We start from the raw sequence: 23,167 nt of genomic DNA on the forward strand, positions 1-23,167 counted from the left end.
CTCGTCAACAGCTTTGGAGCTGTACAGTGAACTAGCTCTATCACGGAAACCGTTCGAAATAGGACACATGCACATACACACTTTTTTTTGCTTAGTATGACATCCCAGAATACTGACATTTCCTCATGAGACACCCTGTATGATACCTCAAATTAGTCTTCGACCGCTTCCTTCCACATCATTTCCAATTCATTATTCACTGATCATCCTATTATTCGACGCTGTATGGCCTTAGCTACTTGATACTTACACCATAAATAGAAATAAAGTAGCTGTCAAGTACTCTCGGTGCAAACGTTTCCAAGGAATATGATGCCTCCTTCTTCAGGGTACCAGAAACCCCTATATAAAGTTATAATTTAGAATATGATCTTTTGGGGTTGTAATGCCGTGTAGTTTGGCAGAAGTTCTCCAGCGGTTTCGGAAATATATGTCACCTCAGTGTTCAGTGTGTAAATGTAAACCAGTCAAGAAACTAACAGAAAGTAGGCTAGGATAGTACTTGTTAATTACTACATGTTTATTTCTTGTCGGTTTCTTACTTGGCTAACGCTTCGACCCTGAAAAAGGAAGCGATATATTCCTCCTAAACGTCTGTTGACTTTTACCGTACTATACGGCGTCATATCCAAAAATATAGGACACTCCATAGTCATAACTTGGACCTTTTTGTTATCTAATTTAACTTAGTTTTTTTTTTTTTTACGAGATGGGATTGTTAGCCTGTCGTCCATCCCCCAACCTGGAGGACCTGAGAGTATCTTTCGTCTGGTTCCTACCTTCGGTCTGTCTGTCCTGGATCATCCTACCAGGAACTTGCTGTCCCGCTCTGCTTCTAGAGTTCATTTACCCGATATACTGCGCATAATAGAGCAACATGCAAATTACTGTCTAGTTTATTTCCTCGTGTTAATTACATCTTGTTAAAACCCCGACATGTTTCGGTCGCTCGGTCGCACACCATCTTAAGGGGAGTGTACGCTATTAAAGTGTAACATCACAATTCACCCTCTACATAAACAGGGCGCGTAAACCTCCCCATCACGTCAAACAGTTTAATGTTAACAACGCATTTTTTAACCGAAACGATGGGTTCGGTTAGAAGTATGCGTTGTTTTGTAAGGGTTCGCAGTTAGTAAACATTTTCTTTCCGAGCCGTAACAATAAATATTTTAAAACTGGAACAAAATTTAAATTCGTTTACATTTCGACGGAAATTACTGAGTGGAGTCGAAGTGACGCATCGGGAGTGTTATTTCTGAGAGTTCTGCTTTCACTGCTCGGACTCGGTGCTACACAAACAGGATCCACAGCCCTCACAATTCTACAGAGCAAAACGTTTTGACTGTGTATGACAACAGTAACTGAGTGTGTCTCTTGCTTTAGCGCTATCTCATCCAGTGCGCCAAAACTGTCGGTTCGAATCCCGAGCGGGACACTGTCTATCCTGCATGAGGTGTCTTGTGGCAAATGCCAGGATAACGTCTCGATTTAGTCTACACCGTGTCCTTCCAAATCCCATACAGTTCATCATTCATTAGTCATTGTATCATCCGACGCTCGTATATGGTCTAGATACTAACAGCATCGTTAAATAAACCACAAGGCCGTGCCATAGCTCAAGCGGTTAGTCACTGGCTACCCACCGCGGCGGCCCGGGTTCGAGCCCGGGTCTGGTCAAGTGGCATTTGTGGTTGACAAAGTGGCGCTGGGGCAGGTTTTCTCCGAGTACTTCGGTTTCCTCTGCTAATCTTCACTCCACCAAATTCTCCATCAATATAATCACCCGGGGCAGTTACAATAGGCCATTCAGTGGTCGACGTGCCGAGTGGACCCAGCTGGAATTCACCCCCCACTAAGCGAATTAAAAACAACAAACCACAAAAAGTACTAATTCAGTAGACGCCCTGTAACGATGTCATATTGTGACCGGACTTCTTGTTTCATACTACAAGTTTACTGTTGCTCGTTACGTAAGGTAGTAGTGCATATTTCACCCATGTTCTCGCTAGATTATGTAAAGCTGGAGACCGGGAATCGAATCCCCCTGAGGCCCGGAAGTGAATACCACATAACAGAAATTCACATTACAATCTATACCTTGGTGCAAGACAGTGGTAAGGCTAAACGTATGTTTTAGGTGTAAGACGAAATATTAAAGACTAAATTTCTTCTAAATATTATAATAGATACAAACTCAGTTCGTACCTCACAGAAAACACATTACGTCTACGCTACAAAACCCAACCGGTTAATGCTGTTTAGAGAAACAGTCGCTGTTTATTGTGAGAACCATACGGAACATACAGATACACTGTGCGGTAAGAATGCAGAGTTCTGTTAAAGGAAATGGTACATGTAGTTACCACTCTGTTCTAAAGAGATAAGGCAAAAGGTGCTGCAACATCTTAAGTTATGGGTTGTATAATATTTGCCCCTCTTCGTGATAAGCACCGCGCCATGGGGACGTATAGTGGCGTGGAGGTATATATCCACCCATTACTGAACTCGGCACTAGATGGAAGTGTGTTGTCAGCTTTAGCCCCTGCCCATTGTACAGGAGACTGTGGGCCTTGGAGCTAGTCTGGACACTACAGAGAGAGAAAGGGACCATGCCGAGAATCGAACTCTGATCGTCGTCCACATATCCGGTCGCTATAGTTACTGACCTGTATCGACCCGCATGGTTGTTAAATAATTTTGTGTTACTTTTGGCAGTCACAAAGGTCCACATTTATTAATGTTTGTTGATCACATTTTAATTAACCTAATGATATTCCCATTGATATATGAACGTGAAAGGATAATACTAAAATGTGTCTGAAATAAATAATATGAGAGAATGTATGCTGTATTCATCTGGCTCAGAGTATGGACCAGTGACAGGTTTTTGTGAAGAGGGTAATGAACCTTCGGGTTCCTGAAAAGGTAGATATTTTCTTGACTAACTTGAGAATTATTAGTTTTCAAGTTATATTTCGCTCTTTGGATTTAGTCTGTTTAAGATGCAAGGTGTTCATGGCTTTGAATATGAAGAGCGCTGTGTAGTGGAATGTGACGTGAAGTCTGGTACATCTTCCTCGACGTGTGGGATCAATACCGTGGGTAGAATTACGTAGTCTGTGCGTCCTTCTGAAATATCTGTAAAGATCTACGAAACTTCAGTTTCACATTCCAGAAGACAGTAGAAATATCAGTTTAGTTAGACGTGTAGACGCGACATCCGCTGTTGCGGCTGTGCAGATTGTTTGGGTGTTACTATTGTCAAGTGTAGGGGTGACTATAGACGAGGTTGGATTAATGTATAGATTTATTAACCACTTATGGTCATAACTACAAATAACTATAAAATTATTTCTGATTTCCACACTACATATCACGCCACGCTGATTCTTCTCAGTCTTCACTAGTCGTATCCTGGCAACGTATTGTAACACAGTAATTATACCAGTCTCACTGTAACTGCAGCACACATAAAGTCTTCTTTGCACAGCCTAATTCCAAGTATGAACTGAAATCGTTGACATCTCAGTAACTCCGTCAATTCTGAGCTGGCATGAGATCCTCGTTATATAGCCTCGGGAAGGCTGTAATCGACCCACTCAGTGAGACTTCAAGCCGTCGTTGGTCGTCATTTTCTTGTAATCGTCGATTCACCGTTGCTGCACCATGTTCTCTCTTATATCTGTTTTCTTACCACTGGCAGTCCACTTAGATTAACTGTCGTCTGCGGCCGCTGGCTGCTGGGCTGCTACTGGTCTCGGCGGCTACAGCTGGCTTTAACCTGCTCCACTTATCACCATTTACACACCCCTGATCTTTAGGATAATGGGTTGTAATTTGGGTGCCAGTAAACTGATACTATCAGTTTACAGATTCATGAAAGGGGCGAAGGATTCATGAGGGGTTGTTGTGGTGGGTTGCTAGTTCTCCGGTAGAGGTAAGATTCTGTTCTCAGGTCGTTTGGCAGGGTCTCGCTCAGGAAGGGAAGTGGGGAACTCCTGTTATAACACACACACACACACTTTGTTCCACAAGACATTTTATTCCTGTTTGGTTGATGATGCTTGACTTTGAAACACTTGATTACACCTGCTTGTTAAGTTATGTATCACACTGATTTTCGCCTGAATATTGAACTGCGTTACTGGTTTTCAATATTCATTTCGATATTATAAATTCCACTTCACTGGTACTTTAATTTTCCGTTTTAATCACACTTTAGGGTACACAGCTTATATTTTGAACAACTATAAGCGTAGTAAGTCCACCAATTTTACGTAATTAATTATAACTTTGGAGGAATGCAGATTTTGCGCCCGTATGGTTCTTGAGTCGGGAAACAACTGATTAATTTATTACAAATCTCGGAGTGATGCAGATTTTGCCTCCGTATGGTTCCTGAGTCGGGAAACAACTGATTTAGTAGAATGGCCTCTGCTAAAAACTCGGAGCCCTCTTTTTCCACAAATCACCTCCCTAAATTACGAGGATTGGTCACTTTTGAAAAATATGAGTACCTTAATTAAGTATTCCCCCAATCCATTTAAGGATTACAGGGAATTTAGGCTTCAAAGACTTAACGTACATTCTGTCAGTAGCTTGATAAATGCTAAGCTTGGCTTGGGTTGAGGAAACTCCCATCTTTAAGTTATCGTGTTCTCAAAGGACTCCGACAAGCAAAATTTTGTGTAACTTTCTAATAACCAACGCTGTGGGGGTCCTTCCTGTTTCACTTCGCATCTGCGTTGACCAGTCGTTTTTTTTTTCTTTCTTTTTCTTTCTTTTTTTTATTATTTTTATTTATTTATTTGTTCGAAAGCTGGGCTAAAACTCCTTGTTGAGAGCAAGAAATAGCCTATGTAACTCTTGTCCATTTGCTGCATGTTACAAGTAAACCTAATCGAACATGATAATTACCATGGATCAAAACATGCTACTACATTAAATCAAGCTGAGGTTGGCAATTCGGTTACAAGGCCCAAACAGAAAACATCGTTCCTTAACAATTCCTCGTTTGTTATAGAGGTGTGTTTATCTCCCCGTTCCATAGAAACGGCAGTCCTCCTATTGTTGCGTACGTGTTCATTTCAGCGGGATCCTGTTTACCGAGCCATTGCCTAACAATGAACTGTTCCGGCTTTCAGGCGTCATGTCGCAATATTCATATTGCAAAGGTTTCAGTTTTCGCTTCTCTCCAGATCCTCACCGCGTCTTCAGACATCAGTTTCACAGTTTTACCTCGAATGAAGCTGCGTATTCATCTCTTGTTGTCAATGCACACGTGAGAGTACCGCCGAGAGAACAGTACGACACGTTCGGGCGGGTGGGTTATCAAATTAGTTCATCTGATACCTGCCAAGTATCTGGTCTCATATTTGTATTTTAAGTCTCATAATTACCTGTTGTAGCTTTCTCTTTCTTCGTATTGGAATTTGTACATTGCTTTATGTTCTACTCTTCTTTTGTGTGTCTTCTTCTCCAGGTTTATTACTTATGCTTCTCCCCTGGAACTGACAGTTTGTTGGTATTTCAAAGCTCCTTTCTTTACGTATTTTCATCCTTGTCACAAAATCACCGCTTTCATTTAGATTTCTTTTAAATTACTTTACTTCGAGCCAGTATTTTCAATAGCTTTCCCCCTTTCCTCGAGGTAAATTTGTTCAGATTTCTAGAAAGTAAATCTGCTTCAAATCTAAATATATATTTCTTGTTTTCTGCAATAATTATTTTGCTCATGGAGCTGAGCCCTTCTTGAGGAGCCGCCAATTCTGCAGCTACTCAAGAATTTCCCAGCATTTTATGGAACCTGAGTGTTCATTACCATATTCACAAGACCCATCCACTGGTCCCTATCCTGAGCCAGATCAATCCAATTCATACCATCCCATCCTATCTCTCTAAGATCCATTTTAATATTGTCCACCCACCTACTCCTTGGTCTTCCCAGTGGTCTCTTTCCTTCTGGCTTTCCCACCAATATCCTATATGCATTTCCTCTTCTCTCCATTTGTGCTACATGCCCTGCCCACCTCATCCTCCTTGACTTGTTTTCTGCAATAAAGACGTCCTATAAAATAAGGGTATATTTTACACACTGCTATGGGAGAATGTTATAAACAAGTGCCGGAGAAAATGCGCTGCCTCAGTAATTCTAAAACTTCTGAAAGGTTGGTTACATATATACCAAAATACTAAACATGATAGATTAACGACATTTTATAACCGATTATGTTATCTGAACGAAATATTTCCTGTAAAACTTGCGGGTCAGTTTTCTTAAAAGTACAGCGCCATCTCTGAGCCGATTTTCTAGAAACAGATGACGGTGTCAGTCTTAGGCGCCGGCCGTCCTTTAACCCCAGGAAGATTCCTGGTACTGATATCTGTTAGAGGCTGAGTCGATCCCAGGGACATAATGCAGCTGCAGGGATTAAGTGAATCATAAATTATTGATACAGATTTGGTCAAAGTATTGCCAGGCAACAGCTCAGTAAACACTTCCCAACATTCAACAGTATAGGGGAAACTCTGTTTTCTATGTTGTCTGCGCCAAGCTAAAATAGGAACTGGGTTCTCTGTGACCAGTTGCCGATTACCCCGTGTGGAGGCGGGGTCGAATACCTCCACCGTGACCCTGCAAGTCGTAGGAGGCGACGAAAAGGGAAGTCTCAGTTCTGAGACAGTAAAATATGGTCGCGAGTCCCAAGGGACTCGGACCCGAGTAAGACTGCGCTGGCAAGGCCCAGCAGCATATACAAAAGACAGACCCGTCATGAGCCCCAAATGGGGCTCGACACCAAGACTTACTGGCTGACTGACCGTCGGTCGCAATGTGACTTTGACCTTGACTTTGTGACCAGTTCCCAGGTAACGCAACGGTTCTTACGACAGCGTAAGTATTTTCTCTGCGGTTCGTGCCACGGCTATATAACGAGATTCTCAGAATAACCGAAGGAGTTGGTAGGAGGCGACAAAAAGGGAAGTCTCAAATTTGAGACAGCAATATATGGTCTCGAGTACCAAGGGACTCGGACCCGAGAGAGACTGCGCTGGCAAGGACCAGCACCATACACAAAAGACAGACTCGTCCTCTCGTAAGAGAGGGCGCCCACAAAAAATAAGACCGTAACTGCCAAACAGTAATAAATATCTGGTCATGAGCCCCAGGAGGGTGTTCGACACCAAGACTTACTGACTGACTGGCCGTCATTCGCAATGTGACTTTGACTTGAACCGAAGCAGTTGAGAGCCAGTTGCCAGTGGGACATAGCCACGGGAAGTTCGTAGTTCAAGAAAAATTAGAGGGCGACCAATGAGGACTTGACATGTGATTAGAAGACTTTATAAGTACTGTAGTGCAGTGATATCTGGAGTGTGACATTTATAGTTCCTGTGTTGGAACCCATTGCCAGGAAACGGATAGAAAAACTTTCTGCAGAGGGATAGCCATTGTTTACATCTCTTACGTACGTGGACTAGTTAAAGCAGATATAAAAGATTGTATTTATATGTTATAATTACAGTAATATTTAAAGTATAATAATTACTTGTAGTTACAGCTAGCGAATATCCAATACATAAATCAATTCACCAATCCAAACCCGCATCTTTGGTCACTAATACACGTGAGTGTATAGTTTAATATAATTATTAAATGCATATTATTTTCTGAGCCAGCTTAGCTACTAATAGTTTCTGACGAAGAATCACAACATAAGGGTAAAGCTATCACTAGAACAGGAGGCGGAAGCCCATCGGTTTGTGAGACGTCAATGCTCCCACATTTTCTAGACAATCGACACACAGATGTCGGCAAGACTGGAGCGCGATAATGAACAGTATGGTTTTATAAAATGTTGAGTATTCTCTTCACAAACTGAACGACTGTCAGCTTCTCAAAAGGACTGTGCTCCTTGGAACTTTGATTTAATTTTTAGAGTCTGGCGAGACTGAATCCCTTGGTTCTTAGGCCGCAAATTGCCCACTGTACCAGCCCTGCAAATCGTGGTGGAAGTGCGTCTTTTTGTTGAATGATACTTGGCACGGAAAACCGAAGTAAACAGGTAAAGTTTGTCCCTGTGCTTACTTAGTTAAGCTCATGCCATGAAGACGCATGGGTGAGTGGAGGTATAGCTCCACCATTCTTGACCTCAGCACTAAATTTAAGTGAGTGGTCAGCTTCAGGCCCAAGCCTATTTACCCCCGGTACCCATTAGAGGAAACCGAATTACTCTGATAATATCTGCACCCATGCCATTTTGTCCATCAAAAATCGCACATGAATTGATCTGGAATCGAACCCGGCCCACTGCAGCGATAAGACTGAGGTAAGGCATTGGTGTGGAGTTGGTTACTTGGTTGAGTCATTCTGGTGGTGGAGCCGGTATGTGGAATGTGGTAGAGAAATGTGTTGTCTCAGCATTCCTCAGTCCTTCCAGGCGAATTCAGGATAGCGTCTAAGGTTATGTGATGTTTGCTTCCTTCCAGATTCCTTTCAATTCATCATTTTGGTTTATAATCCTACAATTTGACGCTATACAGCATAGCTACTGACTGCGTCGGAACCCCTACTCTCCTCCCACAAACTACAGATATAAGAGCATTAAAATATTAAGTTGCGCGTATTCAGGGTTTTGGAGAAGATTCAAACATTTGTTTAGTTGTTTTGGGCAGGCGGGGGGTGGGGAGACGCACAGGAAGTTCGAGAATCGTCTAGTTATATCTTGCAGAATGTGGTCGAATATCAGAGTGAAAATACGAGTAGTTAAGAGGCTTACGGAAGTCATAACAGAATTCGGGAACAGAACGGAATAATTGAAAATATAGCACGAATTATGCTTATGAAACGTGTTTAGTGCCTGGCCCCGCAAAACTCTCCAATTAGCGTGTTCCTGAAAATCGTCACAGCCTTCGTGCCCTAGGAAGTTGCTAGAATCCGATTCTGAAGTTCGCAGTATCTGCTTCATCGCCCCACTTGCAGCCTTCATTACGAAACGCTGGACCGTTTGCTTATGCCGCTTTTCATCCCAGATGAGCTCTGACTTTATTTCGAAATTCCTGGAAGAAGGAAAGATTTAAATAACACTTCATTTTCCTTTAAAAGGTTAAATAAGATAAAGCTACCCCTGTAACAGGCCTCGGAGGCCCATAGGCTTGTGAGACGTCGATGCTCTCACATTTTGTGAACAGTCGTCTCACAGATGGCGGTGAGTTTGTCAGCCCCACGCGCCCACTCGTCGCCCTTTGCCCCCCAGTAAGATTCCTGGTACTCATTTCTGTTCGAGACAGAGTCGACCGCAGGACCATATTGCGGCTGGAAGGATTTGGTCAATTGAAAAAAAAAATGACCCCATCGGGAATCGAACCCGCGACCTTCCGGCTTGTATCAGTGCCTCAACTAACTACGCTACGGCGTGCCCCCCCCTTTTTGAAGAATACAGGAGGGGGGTAAAAGCACCGCCACACAACAACCGTTTATCAGAAAATCAGAATTTAAATTTGAAGTTGTCTCTCCATTCCTGCAACACTCGGATGTTGGTATCACTGTGCAGTTTTGTGCAGTGATGCCACTCTCATGCAACTGTTCTGTCTCCTGTACCATTCATTTGTTTCAACGGAAATGGCGCACGCGGTAGCGTAGTTGGTTGAGGCACTTACAAGCCGGAAGGTCTCGGGTTCGAGTCCCGATTAGGTGGATTTGTTTAAATTGACCTAATTCTTTGAGCCGCACTATGGCCCATGGGGTCGACTCAACCCTCTAACAGAAATGAGTACCAGGAATCTTCCTGAAGGTAAAGGGCGGCCAATGCATAAGGCTGGCAACCTTACCGCCATCTGTGAGTCGATTGTCTAGAAAATGTGGGAGCCTCGACGTCTCACAACCCTGTGGCCCTTGATAGCTTTACTGTGTGGAAATAAATCGGTTATATGAAAGATCATTGGACACATATTGCGTATATTTATTGTCTGTTCGCTCAATATGCTGTCGGATTGGAGCACAAAACAAAAAGTTCAATCATCCTTATGTAAATAAGTTTTGTAAGCGTATGATTTATCATTGGGGCAGGAGGTAGCGTAGTTGGTTGACACATTATTGTACAAGTCGGCACGGACCACGTAGAAAACACCGTTCCTCTGTTGCTGTACCATGTCGCGTTCGTGTCTGTCGGGGTTCCCACGTGATTGCTAGTCAGCCTGTCCATTGGCGCTGGTGGCTGCATAGCAACGGACGTTTGTCTCGTTTGTTTCGCGGCCGTTGCCCAGAAGCAAATATTGTTTCAGGGCCGTTCGCTAGCAACGACTGTTTCTCTGGCTCCAAGGTTCTTGCTTTGAGCAAAGATGCCGCAACACCATAAAGTGAAATAAAAATTCAGATTTCGTAATTTCTTATCAAATATCCATAACATGACGTAAAGTCATGTAGAAGTAGTAGAAGTAGAAATCTAGTAGTTCAGGAATAAAATTTTAGTATGACAGTTTCATCTATCCTTGTAGGTGTGGACTCCACAGGTATGAGAAATTTATTCGAAGCAAGTTAGACATTTTCATCAACTTTTTTCCGTAAAAAATTATAATTTATTCTGTTTTGCTCTTTAAAATTCATTTAGATAACAGCTAAGACCCGGTTTTGGCTCACAGAGTTATCATTAGTCTCATTAATGACTGAAATAAGCTAATTAATAAGAGGGAGAGAGAGGGAGATTCGAAATTGGGTGCAGAAATCCGTACGGTAGCTGAATGAGGAAAACAAACACGCATCCAGCAGAGTTGTTGCTTCTAATTAGTCTTCTCCCATTCAGACACCAAAATATGTTCCAAGAAAAGGAATTCTTTCCTGTGATCTCTTCATTGCCACGAGAGCATTTTCTGTTCATTTAATCTGCAAATTAAAATAAAATAATTACGCGAAATTAGCATTCCCAAAATAATATGAAAGTAAAGAAATTACTAATTTAACGTCCTAATTCTATCCCTTCGCATCGCCTCTGTGGTCTAGTGGTCAGAGTTCCTAGCTACAGATCCAGAGGTCCCGTGTTCGATTCCCGGCGCTACCAGATGTTTTAGAAGTAGTGGGTCTGGAATGGGGTCCACTCAGCCTCGTGAGGATAATTGAGAAGCAATTTCAAGGAAATAGCGGCTCCGGTCTAAAAAACCAAAATTAACGGTCGTGGGGATTCGTTGCGCTGACCACGCGACACCCTCTATCCGCTAAAGTTGGCACTAACTTCGCCGAGAAGCGGCGGTCGTTCGGTCGGTATAGTTTGCTTGCGGACTAAAGCCACGGATTTTTTTTTATTCTGTCCCTTGTGTGGAGGCGAGTGAGAATACCTCCATCATAGCCCTGCAAGTCGTAGAAGACGAAGAAAAGGGAACCCAGTGCCTGGTGGTATAACTGGGTCAACGTGTCACTGCGGGACATAAATACAGAGACCTCATCCTCCAGGTTGGGAATTGGACGCAAGAATGTCGAGCTTGCTCTGTAAAAGAAAATTATTCTTACGAAATCCAAAGAAGCGAAAGCCAGAATCTTCTAAGGAAGCCTGTGGCTTGGAATTTGCAAATGATAATGATGAATTCGGCCGGTCACAGTAGCCGAGCGCTCTAAGGCGTGCACTGTCTTCGCTCGCTCGGAAGCCGGGATCGTGGGTTCGAATCCTACTCAGGGCATGGATGTTTGTGTGCGTTTTTCTGTGTTTGTGTACAGGTAGAGGCCTTGCGACGAGCTGATCACCCGCCCCAGGATTCCTACCGACTGTCTAAGATCTAGAAAAACCGAAGTGAACGAAGAAGTTCATGGAGGTAGGCCTAGGCCCACTGGGGCTGTAGTGCCAAGGAAAAAAAATGATGAATTCTGTCCCAGAATTCTACCCAATGAGTGATGGGTGTAAAGCGGCAGGACCCACGCACCTCCTTAATTCCGAAGTGAGGAATGTTCGAGGTAGACCTCCACGCAGCTAACATCTTCATGGCGTGATGCTTAACTGATTAAATACAGGGACAATTTTTCAGACTTTCACCTTTAATTCAGACAAGTTGTATACTTCAGTCAACATGAGGAAGTCGGCAGGAAGTCATTGCACTTATACGTAGATTCAAACCGGTTTTATCACTAAGAATTAATGGGTTTTTGGACTTGGGCCATCATCCGGTATTCTAGAGAACACAAGGTTTCTGAAACTGGATCTGTTTCCGTCCTCAGGTGAGAGGGGAGACACCTACTCTGTTAGGTCCCATAGAAAGAGCTAACCTCAATCACTGGACAACCCATTTCTTAGTGGGGATGGAGTCCAGCTGGGTTCACTCGGCACGGCGGCCACTGATTGGCCTATTGTACCTGCCCCGGGTGATTATGATGATGGAGAATTTGGTGGAATGAAGATTGGCAGGGGAACCCGAAGTACTCGGAGAAAACCCGCCCCTGCGCCACTTTGTCCACCAGAAATCCCACTTGACCAGACCCGGGATCGAACCCGGGCCGCCGGGGTGGGAAGCGACTAACCGCTTGAGCTATGGCGCGGCCCTGGACAACCCATACGAATATAAATACCCGAAGCCAGACTGAGTCGAGAGGAGATGACAGGTATAAAAACTGTGACCTGGTCTCAGGTATCTACGAGTATATAAAAAAGGTAAAGCTATCCCTGTAACAGGCAATGGAGGCCCACAGAGTTGTGAGACGTCGAGGCTCCCGTATCTTACAGACAATCACTTTACAGATGTCGGTGAGGTTGTCAGCCTTACACAACTGTCCGCCATTTACCACCCAGGAAGATTCCTGGTACCCATTTCTATTAGAGGCTGAATCGACCCCAGGGCCAAAGTGCGGCTGGAAGGATTAGGTAAATTGAAAAAATCCACCTCTTCGGGAATCGAACCCGCGATCTTCCGGATTTAGCTATAGTTATATTGGTATGGGTTTTCCAGTGATTGAGGTTAGCTCTTTCTAAGGGGCCCAACTGAGTAGGTGTCTTCTCCCCCCTTCACCTGAGGACGGAAACACATCCGGTTTCCGAAACGTCGTGTTTTCTGTTCTCTAGAATACCGGACGATTGGAAAAGATCCAAAAACCCAGTAATTCTGTGTGTTATGGACCATCGTCAGAACCCTTCAGAATCTGCTTGAGTAACCTGCCTTTCGTATCGTTCATTAAGCTTCCGAAAGTCGAGTGACCTTTGCACTCACCGTGCAGTCTGGTATATGATTGCTGCCTACCAGACTGCACTGCGTCACCTCCCCCCAAAAAAGTAATAATTTGTTTTATGCTGGGGCGGGTACCAACCTGTCGGCTTACCCCCTGTTGAGCTCCCAGCTGTGCTTCCTTTGTTCGGTAACTGGGCGAGTTGCTCAAACAATAACCAATTATGAAACAAAAGAAACAGAGGAAAATAGACCTGTCCTGTACTAATAATCATTTCAGTTATAGACAGGAGGGCATGACCCGCCATGTCATGTAAAATTACAACTGCAACAAAAGACAGTGGACTTTGTAAGCTCATTAGTACTGCATCTTAGACAATTTATCACAGAGCCGTCTAAAGGTATTCAATTTATCAATTAATTTGCTTTGCAAGCGTATAAACATTATAAATATTTGTCCTAACAATTACGGCTATGTGCAGAAACACAATAGAAAGCTTTACGAAACAGTGCATTATTTGAAACAGGATCTGGGATAGCGACTGGCTACTGGATGGACGACGATCGAGGTGTCGGAGTTCGAGTCCCCGTAAGGTCAAGAATTTTCTCTTCCCCACGTCGTCCAGCCGGCTCTGGGGCTGACCCAGCCTCCTATTCAATGGATACCGAGGACTCTTTCACCGGGGGTAAAGCGGCCAGGGCGCGAAGCTGACCACTTGTCAACTAGTACCGAGGATCTACATGTTATATTTTAGCGTCCTGTTACACTGATTCATGTCCATGGTTTATGCTGACCGTCTTACAGTGTATACACTTTTTCACCTTATTCTTCACTTATTATTTAGAATTCATCATCCTATATGACGAATACAGATTTTAGTGATTGTAAAATGAAGACATTATGGCATGCAGTACAATAGTTTAACGTGCATAAAGACACCTGAAGACACATTAGTGCTGAAACGTGTAGTGTTGAAGTGAAGAATAAGGTGAAAAAGTGTATACACTGTAAGACGGTCAGCATAAACCATGGACGAGGATCTACATATCCACTCCTCCATACGCGTTTATGATATAGTGCTTAATTAGTTAAGCACAGGGACAACTTCACCTTACCTACCATTGGACGCCGTACTGTCTAAATACTGACAGCGGTGTAAACAGACAGAAATTGAGCAAGGAATAGTTTCGTGTTTAAGGTTTTTAATTAATGTTCTTGTACAGATACATAACATTGGTTACTGTCACAATGGGTCATTTGTTATACAAATATTAGTGCCGTTTAAGCTGAAACTTAATTTTTATATTTACATTTTTGGTTTATTTGCTTTGTGTGCTTTGGTAATGTACATTTATATGCAGTCAAATATGAGTATCATAGCCTCGTTTACACAGAGAACACGCGTAGGGAAATATCTATTGAGCAGTTCACAGCACGGCTGGTCTTGTAATTCAGGTACCATGGATTTCATGTACACCAAATTGTTTTTTTATTGCTAGTTGGGTGGGACTATGTCCCTTGTACTGCGGCCACTTCTGGCCTACTGTACCAGCGCCAGATGATAGGTGAGGGTGATTGTGGAGCAGTTGGTGGAATGAAGATTGGCAGGGGAAACCGAAATACTCGGAGGAAACCTGCCCCAGCGCCACCTTGTCCACCACAAATTCCACTTTACCAGACCCGGGATCGAACCCGGGCCGCCGCGGTGGGAAGCCAGCGACTAACCGCTTGAGCTATTGCGCGGCCTATGTACACCAAATTAGTCCCAAGTCTAAATATTGTGTATATATTCATGGTAGTAAAACTATTAACTGCTTCCAAGATATTATATTAAAATGGCGGTGACTAGGAATTGTACAGTCTTCTGGGTTTTAAGGCCGTGTAGTTCGGAAATAGCCTGACCTTTCGGAGGAGTATTTCGATTCCTTCTTCAGGATTGGAAAGGTAAGCCAGTCAAGAAACGAGGAGAATCTTGAGGTTAGCTCAGCTTGCCGGTTTACTGCTACATTTACTATTCGACCCTGGAGGCGACATGCTCCGAAAATTCGGGCTCCCCCGGAACTACATGGCTTTACCAAAAGACCAAAAGACCGTGCTCTCTAGCAGTTCCTTGCTCTTCTGTATATAGATCTACGCGCGAAGTAATTCGTTCCTATTAAGATATTCTTGTGTGGGTACATAAATTTCGGAACATTCCATACACACTAATAGTAGCCGTAGTGACCATATCCGTGGCCGTAGTAGCCGTGGCCATATCCATGGAGACCACCGTATTGTAAGTATGATGGGGCATAGTGCAGAGTCTTGTAACCAACGCCGTAGCCTGGCCCATGGCCGTATCCAAGTGCGGAGTGCCCATAACCAAGGCCGTAGGCATGGAGACCATGACCATAGCCAAGACCGTGGCCAAGTGACACCTGCAACACGTTCGAAATATTTATATATATACACGTACATGCGTATATTTGTCAACATATAGAAGTTCTGTAATAAAATGAACACAAGATAGAGAACATTCTAACATGTTTATATGAAGGAGAGTCAGTAAATTGGTCACAAACAAAAAAATAAATTCCGTGGACTGTAGTCCGCAAGCGAACTATACCGACCGAGAGGCCGCCGCTTGTCGGCGAAGTTAGTGCCAACTTTTCCGGATAGAGGGTGTTGCGTGGTCAGCGCAACGGATCCCCACGGCCGTTAAACTCGGTTTTCTAGACCGGAAATAGGTCACAAATGAATATAAAGTAAAACGTATGATATTCGAACCTGGAAAAGAAAAGCATTTATTTCTCGACATATCCTCCACAAACACTGATAAACTTGTCCCATCGCTTTATCAGTGCGTCGAAACCCGCAACATAGAGGTCTTTTGACTGTTGTCTCAGCCACTTCCGCACCTCCGTTTCAACCTCTTCGTCATCAGTGAAGCTTTTGCCACCAAACGCTTCCCACCGTAAACAGGGAACATTTCTTTAAGAATATCATTTGCATTGAGTCCTTTTGCCCACAGAAAACGCAAAAACAACGCTGATCTCCTCAAGTACGGTCGCCATTTTGACTACTGAAACCAGCCTCCGAACATGCGCATGCGCGTCTGATACATAGACTTTAGAAAAAACAGATATGGCCTAGACAATGTTCAATCGACCCTCTATAGCACATTCCACTATCCAGACTGTAATGAACCTGGACTTTGCTGCTACCTAGTGATACACACAGGAAAACTATTTCATCAATTACAGCTGTTCTACTTCCATTTGTGACTTATTTACTGACTCTCCCTCGTATTATTTATAACGTCTTCGGAGAGGTGCTGACATCTTACGGACAATTTTCAAACCATTTAGGACACTTAAGAAACAGATTTCTTTAGTAGAGTTGGCCTCCACATATTGTGGGGAGCTTATTGTAAAGCGGGAAAGAAAATACCGCTTTTTAAGGTTTTTTGCATCAAAGTAATTGTCGCCTGCAGTTCTGCAATGTAATCATGAGTTCTGAATTCGTGTGTACAGTGTCAGATAGTGATATTCCGGCTTCGCCATTTTGAACTTTGGAACCCATAATTATTCTCATTGGATAACCGCAGTAACCAGTAACCAAAACGGGACACTGTCCCATATTAGAATATCCTGGTGTCCTAAACTGGGATATGGCGATTTTGTTACAAATTGCTTTCATATTATGTAAACAAAATGATCTCTCCTGTGATGTTGAATTAGTGCTCAGATGTGTACTTATGTATGGAGTGTTGCATTCCTCTCCGAGTCCTTCCTCCCTCTCCTTTACATTAAAACCATAAATATATTTCATAACAGTGGTTGATGCACTGTTCATTTCGTATCATTACATTTCTGTTCGGACATAAATATAATAAAATGCAACCCGTAGGATTGTGAGACGTCGAGGCTTCCACATTTTCTAGATAATCGATTCACAGATGGCGGTGAGGTTGTCAACCTTACGCTCCGGCCGGCCTCCCTTTACCCCAGGAAGATTCCTGTTACTAATTTATGTTATAGGCTGAGTCGACCCCAGGGACATAGTGCGGCTGGAAGGATTAGGTCAATTGAAAAGTTCAGTAACCTCATCGGGAATCGAACCCGTGACCTTCCGGTTTGTAACATAATGCCTCAACCAACTACACCACCGCGTACCCCCCTCCATAGATTGTAATAATTTTAATGTTAAATAAGACCACTGTGTTCTGTAATATATGCCGTGTAGTCTTGTAAATATGTACCCGCTCTTTGCTTGGCTTACTCTTGTAACTGTTCATTCTGATTGGAGGACTGTTGTGCATTAATTAAATCTGTATTAAGTTAAGATTACAAAATTACAAACAAAGAGATCCGGCAGATAGCCAGCTCTTACACGCGGAAGGGACATAGTTCAAGTTTTGCTATGTGAACAGGAAGTAACATCTGGTACTTTCCTGGAATTCTGGCAGTTTCAGCAACGTCGGAAAGGCTTTGAGAAAATGAGAGCTGACAGCTTGGGACAGCGATAACTTAGAAGTGGGACGGCCGGAGCCTCACACCCTGACTGTAATGCATCAAGGGGCTGTCATCCTTAGCGTCAGGTCAGCATCTGCCAGAATCACATAGCAAAGCAACATGATTGGGAATTCAAAATTTATGGAACCTCCTAGTTTGAAAAATTAACCAATGGCAGAAGTGGAGGAGTGGATTTCTCTTGGAGTCTGGGGTTCGTGGACTTCAGGATTCAGAGAGAGGGCATTCCACCTCAAGGGTCTTCATACAACTTTCGGCAAAGTCGGACACAAAATTTACAACTACGGCCCTTCCGTAAAGTATTATAAGCAAATTTCAATTTAGGTGTACTAATAAATTCAGTTGTATTCCGTAAGCTGGAGGGAATTAAATGACCAATAGGTGCAACGGTCGAAAGAGGTGTGTGATTGTAGTGAAAGGTTCTTCCTGCCCTGCCCGAGCCAGACCCGTATAAGACCCGGGATAGGAACTCAGCTCTACAAATTACTGAACAGAACCCAGATACTCCCGTCTTTACCTGCTCTCGCGTACCAGCTCCAACAATCACAATTCTCCTCCCTCCCCACCTAACTTCTCGACATCCACGAGAAGAGGGAGTACGGTGATAAGTGGAGCACAAACGTAGGATAAAGGAAGGACGGCAACAGCGTGGCGCTCAACGTAAAGGGCCCAAAGAAGGGAGGACGGTTACACTCTTCAACACTAAATGTGGAATAAGTGCATACACCTCCGTAAATTACTATACTACACGACGTAACATCCCAGTACGAACCCTCATGGAACTGGCCCACCATAACAGGGTACGACTGATATAGGTGCCGGGGCATGAGGGTATTGCTGGAAACGAAACAGTAGACCAGTTAGCTAAAATAGGAGCTGAACATCCGTTCATAGGACCTGAACCAGCCTGTGGCATCTTTGTAGGAGTTGCCAGACAGGCAATCAGGGACTGGACAAATATGAATCACAAGAAATACTGGGGATCCTTGACTGGAATCAGGCAAGCAAAGGGACTCATACGAGGACCCTCTACTGAAAGAGCGAAGGAACTGTTGAAGTTAAACCGGAACCCGCTACAATGGGTGGTAGGACTACTTACAGGACACTGTCACCTTAAGGGACACCTCTTCAAATTGGGACTAAATGATGGTCCCACTTGTGAGAGGTATCAAGAGGAAAATGAAATAGCCACACATATCCTGTGTGAATGTGAGGCCTTAGCTTATTTAAGACTACGTCACTTGGGTAAATACTTTATGGAACCAAGTGACTATTTCGACGCCCCCACGTACAAAATTCTACGCTTCATTCGAAGCGCAGAATTGCTAAGGGGATAATCAAAAGGGGAAGCACAATAGACCGCTGTAGGTCGTGGTGCAAGGGCCGAGAAGGCCCACCCCTTATACATTCATTCATTCAACAACCCAGTTCTCATCATAGAGCTGTGATAGCCTCAAATCTGATTGTGTGTTTGGGTGATCACTTGCGTCCTGCTGTGAACTTACCTTCGTGTATGATACGGCTGGAGAGCTGACTACGGCCGGGACGTACCCAAGGCCGTACCCTAGTCCCAATAATCCCCGCTTGTCGACTTTCTTCTGCTCGGATGTTTCCTCGGCGAAAACAGCGAGGGCCAAGAGGAAGACGCATGCCTGCCACACAAACATTCACAGTACATAACCCACAGAATATTTATCGATGGTGTCAGTAACTAGACGATATAGCGTCGGTTGATATATTGGAAAGGATTTGGAAGGAAGCTGCCACGTTCTATTCGAGGCACTATCCCTGCATTTACTAGAAGGTCTGAGGAAAATTATCAGAACCCTGAGGATAGCCGGTATGGCCGAGCCAGTTTATTGTGAGGATCGTGTGGAACACATATATGCGTTCTGTGGGCAGAATGCAGAGATTCTAGACGCTAAAGCAGGCTGTAGGTCTTCCTGTAGTTACCGCTGCACTGTAAAGGGTTCAGGGGTTAATGTACGTCTTTGTGGGTCCCAACAATGCTTTTGCTTCTATTCTCTCAACTTCATAGAAGCTTTAAGTTTGGAAGACTGTAGCACTGTAGTAAGTCAGGAAAGAAAACTTGACTTTAAAAGCTTTTGTTACACATCAGTACACTTCACAAGTACCATGTGCGTTGGTCCGACTTCATCTCTCGCCATGTGTAAAGGTTCCACCACCCTGCTCAATATCATGTGTACATATACTGCCTAATCCAAATTTACATCAAAATCAGTTAGTACTATTTAGCAGAGCGTACAAGTCTTGCGACTGATGTGTTATAAAGTTAGTTCGCATTTTACTGGATATTTTAAAACGAAAAAAGACGGGATGTGATCCGTACTAAATTACCCCTTCTAGGCCGCGCCACAGCTCAAGCGGTTAGTCGCTGGCTTCCCACCGCGGCGGCCCGGGTTCGATCCCGGGTGTGATCAAGTGGGATTTGTGGTGGACAAAGTGGCGCTGGGGCAGGTTTTCTCCGAGTACAAATTCAGATTATAAAGTTCCTCATTACTCATGTCCAAATATAATTCTTAGTGAAAAGGTAAAGTTGACCCTGTGCTTAACTAATTAAGCACTACGCCATGAAAATGGCGGAGTGGATGTATAGATTCACATTTTCTTCAGCTCGGCATTAGTTGGAGGTGAGTTGTCAGTTTCACGCCCATACCGCTTTAACCCCGGGGAAAGAGCCCCCCCCCGTACCAATTGGATAGGAGGTTAGGTGACCCCCCAGAGTCAACCTGGACGACATGAAGAAGAGAAAATTCTTGATCCTACCGGGATTCGAACTCCGACCCCTCGGTCTTCCAGTCAGTAGTCTATCCCGGCTCCCTATTGTTCTCAGATCCCAAAAAATTTAGCGAAATCTTAATTTAAAGGTTACGATAGAGGGTGCCAAAATTATAATGTTAACCGTTTCGGACTTCTACTTACCAGGACCTTCATGCTAGAGAGTGGTTTCCTTCCTCTGCAGACAACGAAGAGTTGGTTGGCAGCTGAATGCCATGCTGTGAACACGGTACCGTTATATAGGGCCCACACTGCACCCTGGGAGGGGAGACATGGGTGCGGTAGGACGGCAGAGAAGTTTTCCTTCTAATTTCTCTTCCCTTGCCATTTTATTATCTCCCTCTCCCTCTTCCTCTCTCTCTTTCCTCCTCATGTTGCGGCAGGATACGAGAAATTTTTATATCACCTTCAGTTAAGGCTGTAGGGAGGAAGGGAAATTTATCGTGTAAAAGATTAAGAAATTTTGTTATTGTGTTCCCATGTGTGGTCACATATCCTTCGCTTTCTGCCGTGTTCACATGTTTCTCAACATCTCCAACAGTGACCTCTGTCTTCAGAATTTCATACTGCTTTAATTAGTCGAAAGATTTCAGTAATATCCCACTGGGAACCCGAGTACAGAAGTTAACTGAAAAATATTGAGAACTCGTATAGTATGGTTGATTGTTACAGACGTTTCGGAGGAAAATTAAGTCGAACTACTCAGGGCCCCAGTTCTGGCTCTCCGTTTCATCTATATCTGATATCTATATCTATATCCTGATTTTCTATCCTTAAGATGGAGGCAACAGGTTCCTCCGAAAAGTCGGTGAATATAATCCACACGACACAGTCACATCCCAAAAGCACCATTTTGTCTACTCATCTCAATGAAGACGTCAAATCTGTGGTAAAGTTTATTTTAAACTAACTTGTGATCACTTATGAGCCGGGATAGCATAGTCGGTATAGCGACTGCCTACGGACTGGACGACCGAGGGGTCGGAGCTCGAGTCACGGTGGGTTCAGAATTTTCTCTTCTCATCCAAACCGGCTCTGGGGCTCACCCAGCCTCCTATCCAATGGGTACTTGGGGCTCTTTCCCCGGGGTAAAGCGGCCGAGGCGTGAAGCTGACCACTCACCTCCAACTAATGCCGAGTTCAAGGAAACGTCGATCTATACATCCATTCCTCCATACGCCTTCATGGCATAGTGCTTAATTAGTTAAGCACAGGGGACAACTTTACCTTCAACTTGTGATCACTTGTAGTCTCTATTGGTGCCGAACCTCCAATGCGGTATTACAACCGACCGAGTACGCTGGCTCGAGCAGTAACGGTTCTGGTTTGTATTCGGGAGTCTCCTGCTTCGAATCTCGACTGGAATTAGGTAGCGGCCCCTTTTTGCCACAGTCTTTCCTATTCAGTACTATCTAATGATAGAATTTTCGACGCTGTATATTTTTGAATTTCTAATATTGCCGTCAAATAGATTACAACGAGAAAAATCTGTGATTTAAAACAATAGAAGTAGAAACATCTTTATGCCGTCGTGAAAATTTGTTTTCCAAATGCCTTGTTAGTGGTTTCACACTCTTAATTGGCCTTTACATTAATTCTTAACAGATTTTTTTCGGATTAAACCATTCGAGAGTCTTCGCATTGTACAGACGCATATGCCAGCTAAGTGACTGTGTGATATACTCTGTCTAAAATATCTTTTAGAATGCGTCATTGTCGGATTGTGACGTAGATCGTTACTATCTTCATTGGTTGCATCCTGTTGTGTGTTCCAGATATATATATAGGAATTACGTTAACCGTCAACACAACAAATATACTCACTTTTAATGTTTTACAATTCGATGTTTATTCCTGCTGCATGTTTCGGTCCTATAAGACCATCATCAGGCAGTTGCATGTAGGAAGTGGCCGCATCATAGCTCAAGCGGTTAGTCGCTGACTTCCCACCGCGGCGGCCCGGGTTCGATGCCGGGTCTAGTCAAGTGGGATTTGTGGTGGACAAAGTGGCGCTGGGGCAGATTTTCTCCGAGTATTTCGGTCTCTCCTGCTAATCTTTATTCCACCAATTGCTCCACAATCACCCTCACGTATCATCTGGGGCTGGTACAGTAGGCCAGAGGTGGCCGCAGTACAAGGGACTTAGTCCCACACCACTAGAATTAAAAAAAAGGATATACATATAGGAATACGTATAGTTATTGAACTACCGATATGGATCCATACCATCAGTCTACATGAAACCACCGCATAGTGTAGATCACACAGAACGTATATATGCCCAGACAAGACCATACGCCATATTGTATGATCATATGACGATACATATAGTGAAAATTGCATACCTAATATACCACATATTAACAAACCGTACATCATAGAAACTTGTCACTGGGCTCCACAACCGGGGTTGCTAGGCAGAAAGCTTCTACAATAAGACTCTACAAACAGACATGCCCAGTTTCTATACAGTAACTTTGGGCTCCACAACCGGGCTTACTACGTAGAAAGCTTCTACAATAAGAGCTTACAAACAACACGCATGCCCCGTTTCTACACTGTAGCAGTGAAACCATAGTATTATTTTTTATTGCTATTTTATTGCCCTTGTACTGCAGCCACTTCTGGCCTATTGTTCCAGCCCAAGATGATAGGTGAGGGTGATTGTGGAGCAATTGGAATGAAGATTGGCAGGGGAAACCGAAGTACTCGGAGA

The sequence above is a fragment of the Cryptotermes secundus genome, unplaced genomic scaffold (assembly GCF_002891405.2).
Source record: "Cryptotermes secundus unplaced genomic scaffold, Csec_1.0 scaffold26, whole genome shotgun sequence".
NCBI classification, from domain to species: Eukaryota; Metazoa; Arthropoda; class Insecta; order Blattodea; family Kalotermitidae; genus Cryptotermes; species Cryptotermes secundus.